The sequence below is a fragment of the Penaeus japonicus genome, unplaced genomic scaffold (genome assembly GCF_977035675.1).
Source record: "Penaeus japonicus unplaced genomic scaffold, GWHDUDI00000001_assembly GWHDUDI00000030, whole genome shotgun sequence".
NCBI classification, from domain to species: Eukaryota; Metazoa; Arthropoda; class Malacostraca; order Decapoda; family Penaeidae; genus Penaeus; species Penaeus japonicus.
The window spans coordinates 21,919,096-21,929,095 of NW_028234432.1; the positions used below are offsets into that span (position 1 = coordinate 21,919,096).

At 38.1% G+C, this 10,000-nt stretch overlaps 1 pseudogene; it reads right to left on the reverse strand.

Moving 5' to 3' along the window:
- Nucleotides 1-10,000, reverse strand: part of LOC122242589 (uncharacterized) — a 17,057-nt pseudogene that overhangs the window by 1,226 nt on the left and 5,831 nt on the right.

A 10,000-nucleotide genomic window follows, 5' to 3' on the forward strand; every position in this document is an offset into this window, starting at 1 on the left:
ATTAACAATTATGATAATAATGATATTGATGATAATATTAACAATGATGATATATTGATGATAATGATAAGAATAATGATGATAACAAATGAAAATAATCATAAGTGATAAATAAGTGATAATAATATGACTGGAAGAAGTGACAAACAAGATGAGTAAATTTTACCTTCATATTTAAATACCTCCACACACACAAACACACACATAAACACACACACGCAAAGACAACACACACACTCAAAGACAACACACACGAAACGCAAACACGCATAGATAAATACACACACAAACACACACACACAAATAAACACTCGCATAGATAAACACATACATAACCACAAACATACGCATAGATAAACATATGGTTAGTTAAACACACACATAAACAAACACACACATAAACAAGCACACACATAAGTAAACACACACATAAACAAACACACACATAAACAAGCACACACATAAACAAACATACACATAAACAAACACACATAAACAGACACATAAACAATCACACACATAAACAAACAAACACATAAACAAACAAACACATAAACAAGCACACACATAAACAAGCACAACCTTAAACACAACATAAACAAACACACCCTGAAATGCAAGATGTTACCTGGGAAAGCTAGCGTTATGAACATCATTCTGGTCACGTGACGCCTGGGTGTTAAATGGCTGTATGATGACGCGGCTAATAAATTCCTCGTCCTCACATATAAGGTTACACAAATCTTCATCTCTGCCCAGGTGCACTGAAATGAAGGATTACACATAAATATGTATATAAATTCATATGCGAATGTGCATGCTTATATTCATGTTTGTGTGTGTATGTGTGTGTGTGTGTGTCTCTCTCTCTTTATTTCTCTATCTCTCTCTTTCTCTCTATCTCTCTCTCTCTCGCTCTCTCTCTCTCTCTTTCTCTCTATCTCTCTCTCTCTCTTTCTCTCTCTCTCTCGCTCTCTCTCTCTTTTTCTCTCTCTATCTCTCTCTCTCTCTCTATCTCTCTCTTTCTTACTCTCTCTCTCTCTGTATGTATATGTGTTTATATATATATATATATATATATATATATATATATCCATATATATAATATATATATATATATACATATATCTATAAATATATATATATATATATATATATATATATATATATATATATATATATATGTATATATGCGCGTGTGTGTGTGTGTGTGTGTGTATGTGTGTGTGTGTGGTGTACATATATGTATATATATATATATATATATATATATATATATATATATATATATATATATATATAGATAGATAGATAGATAGATAGATAGATAGATAGATAGATAGATAGATAGATAAATCGATATAGATAGATAGATAAATAGATAAATCGATAGATAGATAGATACATAGACAGACAGATAGATAGATATGTATACATATACTTTTTATATATATATATATATATATATATATATATATATATATTCCTACTATATATATATATAAATATGTGTGTATATATATAAATATATATGTATATATATATATATATATATATATATATATATATATATATATATATATATATACATATATACACATACGAGCGTCAAATGACTACATTACTCACAACAGACCAATAAAACTAAAATCATCACATCATATATCATAACAAATAAATCCTCAATCATCACATTACTCCTAACTTATCATTCACCATAATTACTCATCATTCACTGGATGGATGACGCAACACACTCACCCTCCTCGCCCCCTCTCTGGCGGATGGATTGCTCGACGGCTGCAAATTGCTCTTCAATGGTGCAGAGTGGCAGATGGTCTGTCGGTGAGGAAAAGAGATTAGAGATCTAGTGAAGGCTGTCATAGAGCTATAACGAGTATAAGAAAGATAAAATAATTACAGCAAGAAAATTAAATAAGCACTTGTATCATATAGACTAATTTTAAGATAAACAACAACATAGATAACGCCCTGTCATAAGATAACAACAACAAAGATAACGCCTCGACATAAGATAACAACAAATTCTCACAAAACAAAAACGACTAATTCCTACAAAATCAGAACGAGATAAACGAATTCAATCAATACAAGAACAAGAACAAATTCCCACAAAACAAGAACAAGAACACATTCCCACAAAACAAGAACAACAAATTCTAACAAAACAAGAACAACAAAGTCTAACAAGACAAGTACAACAAAATCCCAGTAAACAAGAACAAACACAAATTCCCACAAAACAAGAACAAAAACCAATTCCCACAAAACAAGAACGACAAAAAACAAATTCCCACAAAACAAGAACAAAAACCAATTCCCACAAAATTAGAACAAACACAAATTCCCACAAAACAAGAACAAAAAACAATTCCCACAAAACAAGAACGACAAAAAACCAATGCCCACAAAACAAGAACGACAAAAAACCAATTCCCACAAAACAAAAACGACAAAAACCAATTCCCACAAACCAAAAAAAACAACAACAAATTCCGACAGAGACAAGAACGAACAAACACACCACACACGAAAGAAAGGAAAAGAAGCTCTCTACCAGTCACAAAGCTCTGCGTGGAAAGGATACTGCAGTTTCCGGCGGAGAACAGCAGGTAGAGCTTATACAGGAAACAGTTCCTCATAGTTCGTAAGAGTTCGGTGGGCGGGGCTTACCATAACCAATAACGACCTCTACTTATAGTCTTTTCTTACTATTTCTTCTATCCCTATTTTTTCTCTTTCCCCCTCCTATTATTCAACTAATAATAACTACATAATATTCCTCATTTCTTAACTTAATTTATATACCTTTCTCTCTTTTTTTTAACACTCTTTCATTTTTCTTTATCTTTTCTCCCTTTTCCTATTTACTTTTCTTTTTTTCCCTTCTCTTTCCTTTTTCCCTTCTCTCTCCTTTTTCACTTTTCTCTTTTATCACTCTTTTCCTTTTTTCTCTTTTCTCTTTTATAACTATTTCCTTTTTTTTATCTTTTCTATTTTAACTCTTTCATTTTTTCAATTTTCTCCTTTATAACTCTTTCCGTTTTTCTCTTTTTCTATTTTAGAACTCTTTCCTTTTTAACTTTTCTCTCTATCACTATTTACTTTTCTATTTTCTCTTTTATTACTATTTAATTCTTTCTTCTCTCTTTTCTCTTGTATCACTCTTTTCCTTTTCACTTTTATTATTCTTGTCACTTATTAAATTTTCTATTTTATCTATTAGAAATCTTTCATTTTTCACTTTTATCTATTTTATATTTACTTTTTCTCTTTTTAATATTTTATAAATCTTGAATTTTTCACTTTAATCTATTCTTTTTTTTAATTTTTATAGTTTATAAATATTTCAGTGTTTTTTATCTTTTCTTCTCTATTATCACTCTTTAATTTTTTTTCAGTTTTAGCCTTTATAAATCTTACCTTTTCTCTCTTCTCTTTTATTAACTCTTTCATTTTTCTATGTTTTAAATATTTTACCTTTTTATCTCTAATATTTTATAATATTTCATTTTTGCTCTTTTTATCTATCTTTACATTTTAAATTTCTCTTCTAGTTAACTATTTACTTTTTCTCTTTTATATATTTCATATTTAATTACCTTTACCTTTTATTTTTATAACTCTTTCCTTGTTAACTTTTATATTTTATCAATCTTTCCATTTTGAAGTTTCTTCTACTCTATCACTCTTTACTTTTCTTTTTCTTTTTATACTCTTTCCTTTTTCACTTTTCTCTGTTTCTTTATAAATATGTAATTTTCAATTTATATTTATCACTATTTAATTGTTCAATTTCTACTATATATTCTTTACTTTTTCTTGCTTTATATTGTATCAATCTTTTTTTTAAATTTTCTCTTGTATAACTATTTACTTTTAACTTTTCTTAATCTTTATCAATATTTATTTTTCTATTTCTTATAATTTAGCAACTAATACTTTTTAAATGTGTATCTTTCATTTATTTATAACTCTTTAATTTTAACTTTTCTATTTTATCAATTATTTACTTTTAACTTTATATATATCTATTTAAATCTTTCTTTTTCACTTTTCTCATTTATCAACTCTTTTAATTAGGTTTAACTCCACCACAAAATTTTTATTAACAAAACAAACACACCCCACCACCCCAAAAAAAAAACCAATTAAAAAAATACAAACCACAAAACAAACAAAACACAACACAATTTTTAAACAATTTTTCTATCAAAACACAACTTTTCCATAACACAACTGTTCAAAACAAATCACCCCTTTTCAAAACCCCCCACACACCCAAAAGCAAAGGTTTATAAAAACACCCCAAAAAAAACCATTTTTCACCACCATACAAAGCCCACACTAAAAAACCACAACACTTTTCACTTTTCTTCTCTATCACTCTTTCATTTTTCATAAATTTTATATTTTATAATATTTCATTTTCACTTTTTCCTTTGAATCATATTTCATTTTTCTATTTTATCTTTTTTTAATATTTCCTTGTGCTATTTTATCAGCTATCATCTTTTCTTTTTTCACTTTTCTCTCTTTTTATCACATATTCCTTTTTCTATTTTATATCTTTATAACTATTCATTTTTCTCTTTTCTCTTTATCACTCTTTCCCTTTCACTTTTTCTTTTATCATATTTCTTTTAGTATTTTATTCTTTTTCAATTTTCCATTTCTCGATTTCTCTTTTATCACTCTTCCTTTTTCATTTTATCTTTTATACTTCTTTCCTTTTACACTTTTATCTTTATACTATTTCCTTTTTCACTTTTCTCCTCTATAACGCTTTCCCTTTTTTATCTTTTTCTTTATCAATCTTTCATTTTTCTCTTTTCTCGTTTATCAATCTTTAATTTTTCAATTTTCTATAATCTAGAACTATTTCCTTTTTAAATTTTTCTTTTTATCAATATTTAATTTTTCACTTTTATCTTTTATCACTCTTTACTTTTGCACTTTTTCTCCTCTATCATCTTTCCTTTTTCACTTTTATCTTTTAGAACTCTTCATTTTTATCTTTTTCTATTTTTATAATCTTCATTTTTAAATTTTCTTCTAATTATATCACTCTTTCATTTTCAATTTGATCTCTTTTATCAACTCTTTAATTGTTTAACTTTTCTATCTTTTTATAACTCTTTCCTTTTTCATCTTCTTCTCTTGTATCAATTTACTTGTAACTTTTAATATACAATAGATCACTCTGTACTTGTTCTCTTTTTCTCTTTTATCCTCTTACTTTTTCTTTTGCTCTTTTCTCTTCTCTTTATCAATCTTTCCTTTTTCACGTTTATCTTTTATAAAAATATTTCCCTTTTTCACTTTTGCTATCTATCACTCTTTCCCTTTTTCACTTTTCTTATAGAAATTTTAATGTCTTATCTTTTCTCTTTGATCAATTTTAATTTTTAAATTTTCTATTTATCCTCTTTCTTTTTCACTTTTTCTCTTTTATCACTATTTCCTTTTTCTTCTTTTCATCTTCATCTTTTATATATATTTAATTTTAAATTTTATATTTATAAATATTTACTTTTTTATCAGTTTATTATTTTTATCAATCTTTCATTTTTCTATTTTATCTTTTATCACTCTTTCATTTTTATTTTCTTCATCTATAACTCTTCCTTTTTTTAACTCAACATTTATATTTTTTAAATATGTCTTTTTCTATTTTATCTTTATCAATCTGCTGGTGTGGAATAACGAAGGGAGTTTATGGATGGGTGTTGTCAGGGAGAGAGGGGGGGTAGAGGGAAGGGGGAGAGGGGAAAGGGAAGCGTGACGGTGGGAGCTGAAGGTGTGATAGTTTGTCGTCGTGGTGATTGATGGAAGGGGGAGATGGGCGCGCGGTGGTTAGGGGGAANATGGGGAAAGCTGGAAGGAGGGAGAGGGGCAGAGGTGGAGAGAAGGGGGATAGGGAGATGGTGCTTTTCTCTTTTAGCAATAGGGACGGGGGATCTTTTCTCAGGGGAGAGGGGTGATACTCTTGAAACTGGGGGTTTATCTGGGAGAAGGGTAGCACTAGAGGGAAGGGGGAGCGGGGGAGCTGGGGTGGATAGAGGGAAGGGGGAATTGGGATCTGTTCTTCGTTGGTGGTAGAGGGAAGGGGAGAGAGGGGAGAGGGGTGATAGAGGGAAGGGGTAGAGAGGGTGAGCGAGAGGGGTGTCTAGAGGGAAGGGGGAGGGGAAGTGTGGGATAGGGGAGAGGGTGATATAAGAGGGAATTTTGCTCGGGGAGAGGGGAGCGGGGGTTTTAGCCGGGAAGGGAGGAAGAGAGGGTGAGAGGGGTGATAGCTGTTGTAGTTGGGCTATTTGGGAGAGTGGTTATAGCGGGAAGGGGTTAGGGGGAGCACGGGTGATAGAGGGAGGGGGAGAGAGGGGAGAGGGGGTGATAGAGGGAAGGGGAAGAGAGGGGAGATGGGTGTAAGAGGGAAGGGGGGAGAAGGGAGAGAGGGAGTAGGAGGGTGTGATAGAGGGAAGGGGAAGGAGGGGAGAGTGTGTGATATCGGGAAGGTGGGTGAGAGGGGAGACGGGTGATAGTGGGAAGGTTGATAGGGTAAGAGAGGGAGGTGAATTTAAAACAAAGGAGGGAAGGGGGCTAGGGGGAGAAGGGTGAATCGAGGGAAGCGGGATAGGGGGGGAGAGAGGGGGATAGAGGGAAGGGAGCAGGGAGGGAGAGGGGTGATAGAGGGAAGGGGGATTAGAGAGGAGAGGGGAGAGGGGTGATAGAAGGGAGGGGGGATAGGGGAAGAGCCGGGGTGATAGAGGGAAAGGGGGAGAGCAGGGGAGAGGGGTGATAGAGGGAAGGGGGGTTGGAAGAGGGGAGAGGTGAGATAGGGGAAGGGGGGAAGCGGGGAGAGGAGGGTGAGGTCGGGGGAGAGGGGAGGATAGGGGGATAGAGGCGGGTGAAGGGGAGATTAGAGGGAGAAGAGTGATCAGAGCGGGGGGGATCTTGGAGAGAGGGGTGCTAGACGGGAAGGGGGAGGGGCGGGGAGAGAGAGGGGTGATAGAGGGAAGGGGGAGAGAGGAGAGGGGTGATAGAGGGAAGAATAGGGGAGAGGGGAGGGATAGAGGGAAGGGGGATAGGGAGAGGGGTGATAGAGGGAAGGGGGAGAGGGGAGAGGGGTGATAGAGGGAAGGGGGATAGGGAGAAGGGAGGATGGGAGTGATTGGGGAAGGGGGAGAGGGGGAGAGGGGGATAGAGGGGGGGGAGAGGGGAAGAGGGGTGATAGAGGGAAGGGGAAGGGGGAGAGGGAGGAGGGGTGAGGAGGGAAGGGGGAGAGATGGGGGAGGGGGGGAGAGGGGAAGGGGAGGGGGAGAGGGGAGAGGGTTGATAGAGGGAAGGGGGATAGGGGGGAGAGGGGTGATAGAGGGAGGGGGATAGGGGGAGAGAGGTGGTGCTGAGGGTAGGGGGAGAGGGGAGAGGGGTGATAGAGGGAAGGGGGAGAGGGGAGAGGGGGGATAGAGGGAAGGGGGAGAGGGGAGAGGGGGGATAGGGGAGAGGGGGGGAGGGGAGAGGGGTGATAGAGGGAAGGGGGAGAGGGGAGAGGGGTGATAGAGGGAAGGGGGATAGGGGAGAGGGGTGATAGAGGGAAGGGGGAGAGGGGAGAGGGGTGATAGAGGGAAGGGGGATAGGGGAGAGGGGTGATAGAGGGAAGGGGGGGGGGGGAGAGGGGGGAGAGAGGGAGGGGGGAGAGGGGTGATAGAGGGAAGGGGATAGGGGAGAGGGGTGATAGAGGGAAGGGGGAGAGGGGAGAGGGGTGATAGAGGGAAGGGGGAGAGGGGAGAGGGGTGATAGAGGGAAGGGGGAGAGGGGAGAGGGGTGATAGAGGGAAGGGGGAGAGGGGAGAGGGGTGATAGAGGGAAGGGGGAGAGGGGGGAGGGGGGGTAGAGGGAAGGGGGAGAGGGGAGAGGGGGGATAGAGGGAAGGGGGGGGGGGGGGGAGGGGTGATAGAGGGAAGGGGGAGAGGGGAGAGGGGTGTAGAGGGAGGGGGAGGGGAGAAGGGTGATAGAGGGAAGGGGGAGAGGGGAGAGGGGTGAAAGAGGGAAGGGGGATAGGGAAGAGAGGCGGGGGGGAAGGGGGAGAGGGGTGATAGAGGGAAGGGGGAGAGGGGAGAGGGGTGATAGAGGGAAGGGGGAGAGGGGAGAGGGGTGATAGAGGGAAGGGGGATAGGGGAGAGGGGTGATAGAGGGAAGGGGGATAGGGGAGAGGGGTGATAGAGGGAAGGGGGAGAGGGGAGAGGGGTGATAGAGGGAAGGGGGATAGGGGAGAGGGGTGATAGAGGGAAGGGGGAGAGGGGAGAGGGGTGATAGAGGGAAGGGGGAGAGGGGAGAGGGGTGATAGAGGGAAGGGGGAGAGGGGAGAGGGGTGATAGAGGGAAGGGGGATAGGGGAGAGGGGTGATAGAGAGAAGGGGGATAGGGGAGAGGGGTGTTAGAGGGAAGCGGGAGGGAGGAAAGGGAAGGGAATGGGGGGCCTAGTGTGTACCTTTCACCCCCAGTACTTTTGGCATGAAAAAACGTCCTTTAAAAATAGTAACCCCCACTGCTCAAACATTTGCAAACATAAACACTTACAATTACTTAAGAACATGTTTATAATACACACACACATACACACACACACACATATACGTGTGTGTGTGCGTGTGTGTGTCTGTGTGTGTATGTGTGTGTGTGTAAGAACGATATCTGTAAACAGATGCTATATGTGAAAACACAGATATTGACTGATAGATTAAATAATTATTGATGATTTATTGGCTGATTAACTGTGATAAAGCAAATGATTTACTGCTTGATAAATAGTTTATATACTAATCATATACGACAACTTTGTTTTTCAAAGTATATCGATAATGTGAATAATTCTTTAGATGTTATGTTTTGCGAACTTCCATTGTTTCTTTTTGTTTTCTCTACCTCGAGTCTCTCCGTGACAGATTCCTAAGTCTCATTCAATAATTTAATTATGCACGAAGAACATAAGAATATGTATTTATTTATTTATTTTATTTTTTTTTTTTCCTTTTTTTCTTTTTTTTTCCTTTTTTTCTTTTTTTTTCTTTTTTTTCCTTTTTTTCTTTTTTTTTTTATTCCCCTCTTTATTCACTCAACCTGGCAATTATGAATTATGAATTATGAATGTTCGACGAACAACTTGTCTTTCGCCGTCATAGCCCCGAGCCCCTCACCACAGAATGATCCACAGCCACAGAGACTTTGGTGTTAGGTTGGATGATGACCCTCTCGCCAAGGACCTTCATGCTCGGGATGGAGATGCTGTTGATGATGGAGACCTGGAGTCCTGAGACGGTGTGCAGATTCTCCTTAAGGATGCTCCAGTCCAGATCTGAGAGTGGAGAGCGTTAGGGTACAAAGGGGGTGTCCCTTGAGGATCTTCTTTAAAGATTTTTGCTTTTATAAAAATGCGGTAGAATATATAAATACATACATGTACATATACAGATATATCTATATCTGTATCTATCTATTTATCTATCTACACACACACAACAACAACAACAACAACAACACACACACACACACACACACACACACACACACACACACACACATACACACACACACACAAACACACACTGATGCTTTGTTTCTCGTGCGGTGTACAATCTTATATAATACCTCACAACGTATATATCATCCATTCATATAAATCAATATAGACACATTTATACATACATACACAAGTCAACTACAAAACTAATCCAATAAATACGAAGACAAGAAATTCCACCGACCGACTTCCGTATGGTGAGGGACATGGAGATCAATGTTGATGCCCATACCCTCCCCGGGCATCGTCTGGTTGAAACTGCTTCCGAAATTACTCCTGTAGCACACTCCAATCGGCGTGATCGTACTCTGGAAGAGTTTCTGGCAACATTTGGGACCGGGCAGCGTGTACATCATGTTGTAACACTGTCGGATCAGATTCTCGCATCTAGAGGGAGAAAA